The sequence below is a fragment of the Quercus robur genome, chromosome 8 (genome assembly GCF_932294415.1).
Source record: "Quercus robur chromosome 8, dhQueRobu3.1, whole genome shotgun sequence".
NCBI classification, from domain to species: Eukaryota; Viridiplantae; Streptophyta; class Magnoliopsida; order Fagales; family Fagaceae; genus Quercus; species Quercus robur.
Window position 1 is genome coordinate 31347635 of NC_065541.1, and position 16109 is coordinate 31363743.

A 16109-nucleotide genomic window follows, 5' to 3' on the forward strand; every position below is an offset into this window, starting at 1 on the left:
CAAAAAGAATCAAAATGCTTTCAAATATGGTTGCAAGCGTGTTTTTAGGAGATGTGAGAATTGTATGATGTACCTCAAAGGTGATAGTCCCCATCAAACAGTTATAATTGTGTGTGAATATATATGATCCTCCTATATCATTACTCTTCATATAATGATTTACTTATACTCTCTTGCAAAAGTTTCACACACAACACGCATACTTTTTGCTACTCTTGATACCATTGTACATGTACAATGTAATTTGGCCATCACAAGGAATACATATGGTATTATATGCTCACTAAACTGTCTAAACTTGTTTTTGAAATAAAATTGGTTAGACTTGTTTAGTATGTTTTTTTATCTAGGAATGCTTTGCATCTAGAGTTAATGATGTGTTTGATTGCTTAACATGCTCTTATTTGATTGTTTTGGTGTCTATCTTGGTTACATTCATCTCTTGTTATTTTCCTTCTTGAAACACATCTTTTCTGAACTTTTAATAAAAGCTCGATAGCTGCTCGACACCTCCTCAATCTATTGAGAATTTCTGGGTTTTCTCGATATCTCTCGACAGATAACCCAATCCAACGAGCCTCTTCTCTGAAGTCTCTGTTGTAGACACCGTATTTTGTAACCTTTACGACTCGGGCCCCCAATCCCCAATGATGATCGAACTCTAAGGCCTAAGGCCAGTTTAGAGCCCAATCAGATATCAAATTGACTTGAGGAGTGTTAAAATGGAAAATATAACCTTTTAAATGAGCAAAAAATCTATTTTTGGAAATAAAATGACCAAAATGGCCTTTGACCAACGTACGTGGGTTGCAGCTTGCGTATGCAGGCCAAATCATGCGTATGCAGGCACGTTTCTGCGTACGCAGCCAGGGTTTCAGAAACATAAGAAAGATAAGTTTTCTGCAATAATGGTTGAGGTTTGGAATGAATCCTATCTCGTGTGGGAGCCATTCCAAACCCCATTTTTTCAACTATAAAAAGTCTTACATGATACAGTTTCAAAATACACAAAAATCTAACGGGAAAAACCTAAGATTCACTAGAAAATAGTGAATCAAAAGGGAATTTTTCACAAAATAACCTTAAGTCAGTTTTATTTGATTGGGACCTTTTTTGGCCCTAATCCTTTTAGTTTAACGTTGCTAATCACTTTCTTATTGGTTTGTGAATAGATTTGACTAAGAGGAATGGTCAAAAATCAAGCCTAGGAGCTTTTGCTTTAAGGTATTCTTTTTAGCTTTTCTTTTTCTTTTTTGCCTTTCTTTTCTTGTTTTAATCTTTTTTTTAGTTTTGTTTATGTTTATGCATGTTTGCCTAGGGTAGTATATAGTTCTGTTTAGGTTCTGAGCATGCTAGGGTGTTAGAATTAGGTTTTTCTTGCTTGTGCTTCGTTTTTTGTGCTTTTAGGTTTTCTGGGCAAGGACTTGCATATACATAATCTTGCCTGCACACGCAGGCTTGATTATGCATATGCAAGCCTGTTCTAGCATGCGTGATGCCATTGCCCAGAAACCCTAAAATTTTTTGTTTGTTTGTTTTGTTTATGCCTTCGCATGTTTGTTCTTTTATCCTCTAAAATTTCACATGTTTTAGGCTCTATAAGTTCCTGTTTACCTCTTTCATGTGCTTGTTTGTTATCATATGTTTAGATTAAGGTTTGTTTTGTTTCCTTGCTTTGATGCTATGCCATCCATTCACATGCTCATGCATAATGCCATATGTGTTATGTTGCTGCAAGGTAAGTAAAGGGTAAGTCATACATTAGAAATGTCCATGCATCTGTGTTTTGATGATATGATGAAACATGTTTAGATGTATGATAGGGTTTTCATATGTTAGATGAATGCTAGGGTTTCTATTGTGTTTTTGGCTCTCTTTGCTTTGTGGATAGATAAGTATGCTTGTTTAGGGTTAAAAATGCCATGTTGTTTGTTAGATGTATGTTAGTATGTTTGTGAGTTTAGAACGCAAGTATTTAAATAGTTTTTAATAGGGTTAAGACATAAAACACAATGATGGGAGGCCAACCTTAGGGTTGGGCGATCTTGGGTGCCAAACACCTTCCTAAGAGCGTATCTAAACTCCGAACCCATACTCTGATAGTAAGATCAAAAGGCCCTACCTCGAAAAGGACGCTATATATATGGTTCCTAGACCATTGCAAAATTAGGTGGCGACTCCTCCCTTGTGTCCACAGTGGCGACTCCACTGGGGATAGTGAGTTTAATTCTTATGTGTCATGTTTCTTAACCTTAATAGAAATTATTTCGATACTTGTTTACACACACATCACTTGTTCTCTTTTGTCCCTTAACCATGGTTAGTGATGAGTGGGAAGATGAAATGCTCCATTCGGGCCCAAATTTTCCTAAGTTCATCCCACCAACTCACAATCAGTGCCATTGCCTATAATGGGCTTTGAGTACGTTAAAGGTTTGCTACCAATTCACTATGGGGTTCACTTAGGCCCTCTGTTGGAATCATAGCCCACCTAGTTATGAGTGACCTACTTATCTATCCCTTTAGCCTTAGGGAGCTTACCCACACTAGAGAGATTGTAGACCCTATCACAAATGATACCCTTTATATATCTCTTATTTGTTCAACCATATACCATGTGTTCACCTAATTCTAAGGACAAATAAAAAATGTTAAAAGTGGAAGGGATAGCCCTAAAGTTATGGTATACCCTAAGATGTTATGAGATAAAAGAAAAAAATTTCTCACATATAAGAGTTTTGTACCTAAATCCAAAGGTATATTTTAACTTGAAAGGTTCATAAGACCATAGCATAATTGCTATCATAAGCCCAAGTGAAAAAAACCTTTTTGAAAAAGAGGACTTTGGGCCTAAGGTAACAAATACGCTATGGACTTAGCATTCAAAATCATACAAAGCCAATATGAACTTCCTTAATCTTGAGCCTCCTTGTTGCATGCCTAGGCCCAAAATGATGAGAAATTCATAGACTTTGAGAGAAAGGCTACAATGTATTCTAGCTAGAGGGCTATTTCAAGAAAAAATGATGAAATAAAGAATAAAGAATGAAAAGCCCAAAAGTGATGAATACATTGAGAGCCCAAAGTTTGAGACAAAGGGTTGAAAAATTCCTAAGTACATTCTAATGAAAGCCCATGAGAGTAAAGGGGGAAGGATCCATGAGAGGAAAGAGACTGACATTGTAATTGGGCCTTCATTAAAATGAACTTAAGAATTTTCTAAGGACATCTAAAGTTTAAAAGGAACCTTTAATTGAGACATGAACTTAATGAAAATGGGGCTTCTTTTCAAGCATCATTGCACCATCAAAGTCAAGAAAACACGTCCCTACTCCCATTGGATTCGAGAGAAAGGCAGGCACTTGATCAAGATAGAAGACACACACCAAGAAGAAGAAAATCCCCAAGAAACAATGGCTACCTCCATGGAAGACCCAACGGCACAAAAGATCCTTAAGGCTTTGGAAGAACATGGAGAGGCCCTTAAGAAAATGAGAGGGCGTATCACTAGGTTGGAAGAATCTAAGCTCAAAAAACCCCCACATGTGGATCCATGATGATGAGGAAGAAGATGAAGAATGGGATGAAAAGGACAAAGTGGAATATGAAAGGAACAAGCAGTTTAAGAAGCTCACTACAGAAACCATGGCTACGAGGGAAAAGATGGAAAAGATGTAACTTGCCTTCTGTAAGGCACAAGGAATGGATGATTACCTCTATAACATGGGGGGAGTAAGCTCAAAGGCTCCTTTTGCATTGCCTCCCAAGTTCAAGATCTCCGATGTGGAAAACTTTGATGGGACTGGGGATCCAATGCAACACATAAGAACATACCTAAGCATTGCTGAAATAAAAAGGGCTAGATGAGAAGCAAACTTTGCATGCATTTCCCCTCTCACTCATGGGAGATGTATCAAGGTGGTACTATAGCCTTGACCTAAGCAAAACTAAGGTGTGGAATGAGCTAGTAGTGTTGTTTGTGGACCAATTCATCTTCAACACCATGATTGATGGGACTCTAAGGGATTTAGAGACTACCAAGCAAGGTGCGGGGGAGACATTTTCTGAGTGCATGACTAGATGGAAGACCAAGGTGTCTAGAATGGTCAATAGGCCAAATGAGAAAGTCCAAATCAACATGATCATCAAGAACTTGCTTTCGGTTTATATAGCAGGCTTTTGTCATCGCCTATTAGGATTGAAGATGCTCTTAATTAGGATTGTCCACGGGTCGGGCCAGGTCGGTTTAAGGCCTAAACTGAACTTGACCTAGTTGGATCGGGTTGTTGAGTTTCGGATCCGTATTTGATCGATTATTCGAGTCGGATCCGACGTTTCGGGTAATCGGTTGGCCGGGTTAGAGTTGTCGATTTGTCGAGTCTGGGCTTTAGATTGGCCTAAAATTTTGGACATAGTTAAAATTATCGTAATTTCTTTTTTTTTTTTTTTTTTGGGCCTTTTTAGCTCAAATTACTCAGTTTAGCAGTTTAATAAACCATATTGATTTCAGATTTTTTGAATTTCCTATATATTTTAAATTAGGCCTCTTTTTACTTAATTTATTTTAAAATAGGCCTTCAAGCTTAGTTTATATTAAGAACTACACTAGATTTGTTGGGCCTTCAGGACATATCAAACCCAATATAATCTTTTAGTTTCTCACAAATTTTCACAAATTTAAACCTGGACAGAATAACACAACACAATACACCAAAAGCCTTTTTTTTTTTTTTTTAATCTCTGAAACAATAGAAGCACCTAAGCAGTACATATCAATCCAAATATATAATATTTCCCACATTAACTACAAAAAATAAACACAACAAAATAGACTAAAGATAGCACAACACAACCTATAAAAAAACTTGATTTTACCACCTGTGATCTGTTAAATAATATAATAAGCATCTCGGCAGTAAGCTAGTAGCTCAACACCTATTAAACCTGCCAACCACAACAAATAATATTTCTAGCAAGTCAGCAACAAATAAATCACACCAGATAATAGTATACTACAATATTCCAATTAATGGATATATATACCTAGTACCATAGAGGAGTTATTGCAAGTTTTTCGGGTAATAAACCATAAGGTAGAAAGCTTGCTAGTTATACAATGTTCCTAGCAATATAATTAGTTACAATAATGAAATACCATAGATATTTCCAAAAAATAGCTTTTCCAAAGCATTAAATGACTGCTCTATAGTTAATAAGTCTATAACTTATAGAAAGGAAAACCTATGAACTAAGATTTCTTTTCTATAAGCATTGAGAGTTAAGTACTGTTAGAAAAGAAATATTTCCATAAAAAGCTTCCAAAATGTTCCCAAAAAGCTGCCTTCTTTACAAAATAAATGACCATCCTCCTACAATAGCCAAAAAAATATTCAACAAACAATACATTAGTACCAAATTCAAGACCAACTAGCAAGGGGCTAAAGGAAAAATCATACCAAGTCAATGATTAATCATTAATACTAATTAAGGGTTGTTTCCCTGAGGTGGAACCCTTGCTTGAGTTGGTATTTACTGTTGCACTTGCTATTGATTGTTGATTTAAAACTAGAAAAGAATAGGAAATAAACACAATAGATTAAATTTTGCTTGAATACATGAGAAATTCAATACAATTAATAGACAATAAGTTTCAAAATTTAAACATATTACCTAAGTCAAGTAACACCTCCTCCAATGCCTCTACATCATCCCTTGACTGGCGATGAGAAATGGAATTGTGGCTTGAAGCCAATTTTGTGAACATACAAGGTTTTGAACCATGAGAGGAGAGAGTGAACTTTGAAATGGATCAACAATGCGACCTCCGGTACTAAATGCTGACTTAGATGCAACAACGGAAACTAGTACAACCAGCACATCCTTAGCCACTTTAGACAACACTTAGTACCTACTACAATTGTCCCTCCACCACCCCAATATCTAAAAATTTGCATCCTTTCTACCATCACAGTTTTCAGCCAAATACTTTTCAAGCTCATTACTACAACTTACAGATTGCTTAACTTGCAAGAAACGTTCATATCGCGAGTGAACCATCACATATGGATCACCGGCATCACTTTCCAGTTCTGTCCTCTCACTCCCACTTTGTTCTTGCACATTTGGTGAATGAATAGAAGAGTAAAAATTATACAACTTATACAAAATATCTTTCACCTTATCAACCATCACTTCTACCATTGCATTCCCATAAATTTCAGAAAAAGAAAACTTCAAAAACCTTAATTTTTTTCATGGATCAAGAAACATAGCCACATACAAAAGAGGATTAATTTTCTTCCCTTTCCCCCCAATACTTCTCAAATTTGTTTGCATGTTTGTGGCTGTGTTTTTCAAGAGAGTGTTTTGGGATTTAACTAAATTAGAAATACTCTCCTGAATAACAAAGATCTCATCATAGAAGGCATTTGAAGTAAAATACAAAGAACCAGAGAACTTCTTTTTTGTATTATAAAAAAGTCTTAAGAAAGTCACAAATGCCCTTCAATTTTGGAAATCACACATACAAGAAGATCCCAAACCACCACTATCTTCCTTGGTCCTAAAGTACGACGAATAACCATCATCTTCAAAATCCATTCGAAGGAACACTTTTTCAAATTTTTCAGCAGTTTCTAACATGAGGTAGGTCGAGTTGCACCTAGTAGGTACATCTAGACAAAGAAGACTCTTGGACTCCATACCTAACCTCTCCATAAAACTTCTAAAAGTTTAATTTCTATTGGGTGAGGACTTCACATACCTCACAGCTTCACACACCTTAGCAACAGATGCATCAATCTCTTTCAAACCCTCCCCATGAGATTTAGGATATGGGCACAACACCTCATGTGCATGAACTCATTTCCTAAAACTGTCCCATTCCAATCTTTAGTCACCATTTGCAAAAATTTAATTGTTGTTAAATTTGAGCTAGCATTATCCATTGTCAAAGTGAATATCCCATCAATACCCCACTCACGCAAAGACATTCTCAATCTTTCTACCTATTGTCTCCCCCTTGTGGTCTTCAACTTGAAAAAAAATTTAAAATTCTCTTATGCAATTTCCAAGCATCATCAATAAAGTGAAATGTGAGACACATATAATTTAAATTTTGAATAGAAGTCCATGTGTCCATAGTGAGACACACCCTACAACCCTTTAAGGATTTCCTTAGCTTCTCTCTCTCACTATTATAAATGCCAATCACATCTCTAGCCATAGTTTGATGAGATGGGATATCCTTTAAACGAACCTTAGGTTGTAAGGTAGTTACATATTTCTTAAACCCATACCCCTTGACACACTTAAAAGGAAACTCATCAATTATAATCATTTCGGCCAATGCCTTTCTAGAAGCCTCGATAGAAAAGGTTGTTGACACAAGCTGGAACCCATCTTCTTCATCCTTTTTGGGTTCAAAAGCTAATGTTTGCTACCCTTTAACTAGATCTTCTCTATTAGGGTTCTTGGGACAATTTGGCACATGAGCTAACAAATTACTAGTACCACAACTCTTACTATCAGCATTATACAATTTTTTGGCAATAATTACAAATAGCCTTAGTTTTACTAGTATCACCCTCTCCTATCTTTATTTTTTCAAAATGGCCCTAAACAGTTGACTTTTTCCTACCACTACAAGTACCACTAACAGGAACTGTCATACTCACTTTGCATGGTGGAACTGGGGGCAACTTATTAGCAGCAACTACTTCAGCTTGGGTAGCAGTAGAAGCTTCGACTTTGGTGGGAATAGCACCATTAGCTTGTGTAGCAACTGGTGTTTGGATAAAAGGGTTCATTAGTGGAGGTTTCCATGACATAAAAAAATAAAAAAAATACATATTAGCAAACTAGAATAACAAATAAAATTAATGCTTTAATACTAATAATGATAATAATAACCACACAAACCAAAAAGGAGAAACAATATCCTACTTATGCAAAAAATAAAAACACAAAAAAGGCCAAATACAAACAGCATAAGCTTGAAATTTTATTTAATAATAAAAGCCAAAATAGTGATGCTCAAAATTGATTAAACAAAAGCAAAATGTCAATAACAACAAACACTGAACACAAACATAATATATGATTTATATAGCAGATTACACCATATTGGTCTATTTCCTCCCATGAGCTATTTCCTCCTACCAAATGGGCTTTGTGATGAACTTGAAGGCATGATGTGCAACTTTGGTGGGACAATGCCAACAGGAACAAAAAATACCTTGGGTCACTTGGAAAATGATGTGCAAGTCCAAACTTTATGGGGGAGTGGGATTCTGAAATCTCCAAGCTTTTAACTTGGCCATGCTAGCTAAGCAGGCATGGAGAATGCTCACTAGTCTTGACTCCTTGATCTCAAGAATCTACAAGGCCAAATATTTCCATCATCAAACATTCTTAGTGCCAATTTAGGAAGCAACCCATCCTACGCTTGGCACAACATCCATAATAGCCTTGAAGTAATCCGTAAAGGCACAAGATGGCGAGTAGGCAATGTCAGACTGATTCATATTTGGGAAGACAAATGGCTTCCAACCCCTACAACATTCAAGGTTATCAGTCCTAGCCGAATCTTTGATTACTTTCCTATGGTATCAGCTCTCATTAATCAAGACACTAAGTGATGGAATGCAGGCCTAGTTTGAAGAAATTTTCTTCCTTTCGAAGCTAACACCATCTTAAACATCCCACTGAGCTACTCCCTCCTAGAGGACAAGCTCACTTGGACCGGGAACAAAAGGGGGGAATTTTCTGTCAAGAGTGCTTACTACGTCGCTCTCATAATTGTTGAAACAACTCATGAGGGAGAAAGCTCCTTTGGTGACCCTCGAACCCTTCTACGGAAGAGAATGTGGCACCTCAACATTCCTGCAAAAATTAGAATCTTTGCTTGGCGAGCATGCATGAACGCCCTCCTCATTATGCAGAATCTGAGGACATGAGGTGTCAACACAGATGGTTGTTGCCCCATATGTGACCACTGCCCTGAAAATACTGCTTAAGCCCTTTTTGCCTGTGATATCCCCAAATGTGTCTAGTGCTATTGGGAAGACTGCCCAGTCATCTTAACGCAAAATCAATTGACATATCAGACTTGGCCTTGTAAATCATTAGCCAAGGCTCTTCCCATGACCTCAAGACTCTTTTTGTCACAACCTGGTCTATCTGGTACAATTGAAACCAAATAGTGCATGACTCCACCTTCCTCCTCCCTAGTCAAATCTGGAATTCTACTATGAGACTAGCCAAGGACTACAAGGTGTAATGTCATCCATAATTCAGCTGCCAAGGAGCTAAACCACCCACTAGAAAGCCCCCCCCCCCCCCCCCAAACTTGGATTCCACAAAATTAATGTGGATGAAGCAACAAGCCCTGATAACAAGCCTTCCCGCATTGGGGTGATCAACCGTGATTCCACTAGGCATGTCATTACTGCAATGAGCAAAATCCTCCTAGCGCACTACCCTTTTGATGCAGCTGAAGCCATTGCCTTGGAAAGTGGTATCGTTCTTTCCCAAGAAATGAACATCTCCCACCTTATCTTTGAATTAGATTCTCTAGCCACTATGCAATCTGTCAATGCCAGGAAGACTGATGGGTCACTTGGCCACATCTTCAGCGGAATCCTCAACACTTTACCCTCCTTTAGTAGCTGGACTCTTCATCACCTAAAAAGGGAACACAACAGAGTAGTCCATGATCTTGCTTAGCTTGCAAAGTATGCAGCGGTAGGGGTGTTCACCAAACCGCACTAAGACCACCCGCAAAATGGCATAACTGTACCATACTACAAGTAACAGTGCACCGCACTACATGCTGCAGTGCAGTTTGCAGTTTTATAATAAGAAAATTGCACAAACTGCACCATACTACACCCTTACTATATATTAATATTTTATTTTTTTAATATTAAATATATTATTAATAGTTTAATAACCCTAGTTTTCATTAAAAAAAAATTAATAACCCTAGCAAGTGTTGATTAGGAAAGCCAACCTAAAATAAAGAAAATTAGCTCAATAATTTAAAACTTGGCCCAAAACAAAGGGAAAAATCAGTTTTGGGTTGGGTAGGAAAAGCCCAAAATTTGAAAAATATACTAGTTTCAAACTGCATCTTATACTTCGCATCGCATATGTGATCACAAAAATGAGGTGTAGTGTGGTAATGATTTTGGCTAAATTCTAAACCGCACCGCACATGTGATTGCAAAAATGAGGTGCAGTGCAGTTATGATTTTGACTAAACTACACCGTAAAGTGTGGTGCTAAAAATGACCCAAAACCGCACTGCACTGCGAACACCCCTATTTGCAAGTATCACCCAGGTCTAGAAAGGAACTGAGCTCCCTCTGTCTCATTCCCTGCTCTACCATGCCCCCCATAAGCTATGAAATAGTCTTTGTTTTTTCATTTGCTCCACTATGTTGTACTCCAATTTCTCTTGGTGAATGAATAGAAGTCTACTTTCAAAAAAATAAAAAATAAGTCTTTTTCTCTCCTAGACTGATGGGTCACTTGGCCACATCTTCAGCGGAATCCTCAACACTTTACCCTCCTTTAGTAGCTGGACTCTTCATCACCTAAAAAGGGAACACAACAGAGTAGTCCATGATCTTGCTTAGCTTGCAAAGTATGCAGCGGTAGGGGTGTTCACCAAACCGCACTAAGACCACCCGCAAAATGGCATAACTGTACCATACTACAAGTAACAGTGCACCGCACTACATGCTGCAGTGCAGTTTGCAGTTTTATAATAAGAAAATTGCACAAACTGCACCATACTACACCCTTACTATATATTAATATTTTATTTTTTTAATATTAAATATATTATTAATAGTTTAATAACCCTAGTTTTCATTAAAAAAAAATTAATAACCCTAGCAAGTGTTGATTAGGAAAGCCAACCTAAAATAAAGAAAATTAGCTCAATAATTTAAAACTTGGCCCAAAACAAAGGGAAAAATCAGTTTTGGGTTGGGTAGGAAAAGCCCAAAATTTGAAAAATATACTAGTTTCAAACTGCATCTTATACTCCGCATCGCATATGTGATCACAAAAATGAGGTGTAGTGTGGTAATGATTTTGGCTAAATTCTAAACCGCACCGCACATGTGATTGCAAAAATGAGGTGCAGTGCAGTTATGATTTTGACTAAACTACACCGTAAAGTGTGGTGCTAAAAATGACCCAAAACCGCACGGCACTGCGAACACCCCTATTTGCAAGTATCACCCAGGTCTAGAAAGGAACTGAGCTCCCTCTGTCTCATTCCCTGCTCTACCATGCCCCCCATAAGCTATGAAATAGTCTTTGTTTTTTCATTTGCTCCACTATGTTGTACTCCAATTTCTCTTGGTGAATGAATAGAAGTCTACTTTCAAAAAAATAAAAAATAAGTCTTTTTCTCTCCTAGACATCTTTGTGCCCAAGAAACAAAACGTGGACATCTCTCATATTGCTTTTTGCCACGCTATTGATAAATAAAATAAAGAGCCTAAAACTTGAAGCAAAGAATTCAACAATGAGGTCCAAGATAGATACGCTAAGTGCCAACAAGGGTCCACGTGTGACCTAAAATGTATAACAAAATGGGTTATTGGACCCATTACATTCTGCCGGGGCTTCTACTTTGGGAAGATGAGGACAAAACCTGCAAATAACAAAGCAAAAATAATATTAATGGAGCCAATCTCCCAAAAGCTCTATCATGGTCGGCGTGATGACAGGGAAATATGCATACAAAGTCAAGGTCTCATAATGACTTTGGTTCTCCCAATTGCTTCATAGAACTTTGTAAAGTTCAGACATGAATTTGGACTGCCAGTTACCTTTAGTCTCACAGTCACAGAGCAGGTACATGCACATGTTTATATTATCATCCCAATGTTGTGAAGTGTTTGATAGGGATGTTGTGAATGTTATTATACAAATTTTTTTTAATTCATGTAATAATTTTCAAATCTAAAATAAAAATTAATTAAAAATTTTATTTATTATCTTATTAATTAATATACTTTTAATAACACGTGTCATATTATAATCAATATCAACTTTTTAATGTGGAAAAGATATCTCTTATATGCATTATCTCTTTTAAGTTGTGTCAATCCCATTCAACTATAGAGTATAGAGGAAAAAAAATTGGCCTTTGTCCTTTTTAAAAAAACAATCTAGTATTTTGTCTCATTTCTCAAACTAATTAGGGAAATGTCTCTTTTTTGAAACTCAATTTTCTCAAAATTGAGTTAAGTTCTATAGTGATGTTTTTAAGGAGCCTATAGTGACATTTTAAGGACATATAGTGGTGTTTTCAAACCCGAGCTCCTTGAACTCGAGTTATAGGTAAAAAAAAGAAAAAAAAATTGCATGTAACTCGACTTCATGGAGCTTGAGTTACAAAACACTACTATAGGTCCTTAAAATGTCACTATAGACTTCTTAAAACGCCACTATAGGGCTCTAGATTTTTTTTTTTTTTAAAACTCGATTTTGAGAAAATCAAATTTTAAAAGAGGGACATTTCCTTAATTAGTTTGAAAAATGGGGCAAAATGTTGATTTTTTTTTTGAAAGGGGCATTTGTCCATTTTCTTCAAGTATAGAGTTCACATATTATAGGAGAAAAAATATATAGATTGGACAGAAAATAATTATTGGTGAGAGGGTGAGGGGGACATGGCAGACTTTACCAATGCTTTCTTTTTAAGCCTTGTTTTTGAGGCTATCAACTTTTTGAGGCTATCAACAAATTCAATTGATAAAATTTATTGTTAAAATAAGGAATTTGAAACCAAATTTGACCTACACCTAAGGAATTTGAAACCAAATTTGACCTACACCTAAAGAAAGGAGGTTTAAGGGAAAGAAATTATATCCTTCTGTTATGCAATCTATAAGCTTAATAGGCCTCTGATGAAAGAAAAAAGAATATTTTAATTTTCAAATAAAATGGGTGAAGAATTTTAATTGTTTAGCATGAATTCAATTCATCAAAAATATGTCTAGATGTTCCTTTTCTCCGTGCATCCTGCAGACAGTTTCAAGGCACGTACCTAAATATGTCTAATAGATCACAATGTGTCAATGTCAAAGGAAAACTTTTGGTCAGTGATAAAGAAAATGAACAATTTCATTTCTCTTTGAGTCTTTGTCATTATTATTTGCTACTAAAATTTTCCATGAGAAACCTACAGATAAAACCCTGTACATCAATCATAAAAACATTGCCATATAAAATACAATACAGCGTACGATGGGCAACAGCAGTCTGATAGACTTTTCGAAATTCTCATTGTTGTGTTTGTATGAACCATACAGAACCTTTTGTTTTTTAGGCATAATAAGGACCTTGGCATAAGGTTGTGGGAAAGATTCTAATAAGAAAGCAGTCAGCCACAACCAATACAATCAACGTCATATATGCAGAAGCAAACAATCAAGAAAAATTAAACCATTTCGGTGGGTCATTTTCCCTTGCAAGCTGTATTAATCTGAAGCAAAGCATTTTTTTTATTTTTTTTTATAGAATTGAGGCAAAGCTAAAAGCACTATAATGTCTCCCGCAAATACATACAACAGGTACAAGGACAGACAAATTTCCAAATGTGCAATCAAGAATTAAAGAGGGAGATTGAAGATAAGAATTATGTGGGCCATAAGGTACACTAACTTTCGAGGGGACAAGATAGCAACAAGATTACCTTTTTCTCAGTTCTTTTGCACAATTGATTCCCATAAGCATTTTATTTTTAAGGGTTGGATTACTTGCATGATCATAAAGTAGTACTATTATTATTCTTATTCCTAAAACACGGATGCTCATTAATTAGCATCAAAGAGTGGATATGTTTAAGGTTTTCAAATCTTTGAGTTACAGATAACCCCTTCAATTCTTCTTATTCATTATTAATTTTATGGTTCTTCTAGATAAACGGATTTGTTATTTGAGCTTAGGATAGGATCTCACAAAATTCAGTACTATATTATATATTCTATCTTATATTAGCATGCGCATAAAGTAATGGGACAAAATAAGTAAATGAGATACCAAGTCCAACATTGAGGATGTCCACTATTCCCTAACATTGTTTAAATCTTTTTCTTTTTTATTTTTAATTTATAAAGGGGTTTTTCTCAACACAATTTTCTTCTTTATTTATTTATTTATTTATTTTTATATATATTTATTCCCATCTTTAGACTGAGGTGGGTGGGTTGTTCAATTTTGAATCAATGTGGAGTCAAAGACATGATCTTTCTAGCTTAAGGCATGCATATCAAAAAAGTTTAAAAACAAGATAATAGCTATAGGAAGATAAAATACTTTTCCTAGTTAAATATGTGTAATAGCAAAAGTAAATATCACTCATGATGATCAGACAATCATTTTGATGATAAGATCATTTACAGTTTCAATAAAATCTAACCTTAAAAATCAATGTAAATCATATCAAAACAAATTTTCACTATAACAAATTATTATTAATTGACCAAAGAAGTACCAAAAAAAGGAAAAAGGAAAAACTCATTGATATGTCAAATTAAAAGGATTCAATAGGAGGGCAGTAAGGTCTTAGTGGATATTGGGATAATATTAGATATTGAAGAGACAGTAAAATGGGGAATTATACCTATCAAAAAAAAGGGGGAATTATAATATTGAAGATACCTGAAAGTGAAAGGACAAGTTACTAGGAGAGAAAAAAAAAACGGAGCAATGTTAGCTTTTAGTTGAAGTGTAAGGCACTACTTTCAACGTCATGTATGCCTTAAACGTAAGCTTCAGTTCTGTCCGCTTAACCATGTACTGTAGTGTAGAGTAGTAGACCCCAGGCAAGGCATCAACCAAAAAGACTTCCATATTCATCACCAATTTTTCAAGATATTTTGCAGATAACTTAAATAAATGAGTATCTTATCCATGCGCAACAATCTAATAAATGAGTATTTTTTTTTTTTTTTGAGATAATTATAATATGCTATAGGATAATTACAATATTCTGTAGTTCGAATCTTTTCCCTCTTAAACCCCTAAGTACTTTGTACATGGGAGATACCAATTTAACTACAAGACATTTGGTGGCTTGGTGGGTTTTAGTTGGCCTATTTTGAATGGAATTGAACGAGCTTCTTTGGTTCATATAATTTCAATTTAAGCTTTTTATCAAACTAGATTACATGTTTATGTTTGATTTATTTTCTTGTCGAACAAGTTTTATAAACTACTTCATATTATATATATATATATATATATATTAAACATTACAACTAAAATTTTTTTCTTTATCTTCACAAATTTTATCATAATAATAATTAATAACTAAATTATAATTGAAACTATATTGTTTAAATAATTTAGATTGAAATTTTTTTCATGAATTTATAAAAATTTCATTCACTAACTTATTGTTAAAAGTTGTATATAATTTTGGGCAAATTACAACTTACCTACCTGTAGTTTGGTCGAAATTTAAGTTGTTTATATGTGGTTTGAAATTTGACACTTTACCCACTTGAGGTAAGCTCAATTAGATTTCCATTACTCATCTCTGTTAAAAACATGGTTAAATATGTAATTTTACTCCACTTTTATGTCCACCTCTTCCAAAAACACAAAAAACATGAAAATACAATATCAAATAAGATAAAAAAGAATCCAACGGAACACTTGCATCATGGGATTTTAAACTATAGGTAGACAACTTAAATTTTAGTCCAACCTTAGATAGGTAAAGTGTCAAATTTCAAATCATAGGTAGGCAACTTAAATTTCAACCAAACCATAGGTGGGTAAGTTGTAATTTGTCCTATAATTTTACTACAAAATGAACTATTCATATCATCAAACTTACATAGTAATAATTTGATGCATGAACTTCTTTACAATTTTACATAGTCCAACCTTAGTCTATATATATTAAAAATTTATATATATATATATATATATAAAGATATAATATTATATATATTAATTGAGCCTCTTGTTCATGAATTTGTTCACGAACACATTATTTGTTTGAATTTGACTTGTTTAATAGTTGAGCCTAAACTTAAACTTAAACATAAACTAAACTTGACTTATTTGTTAAA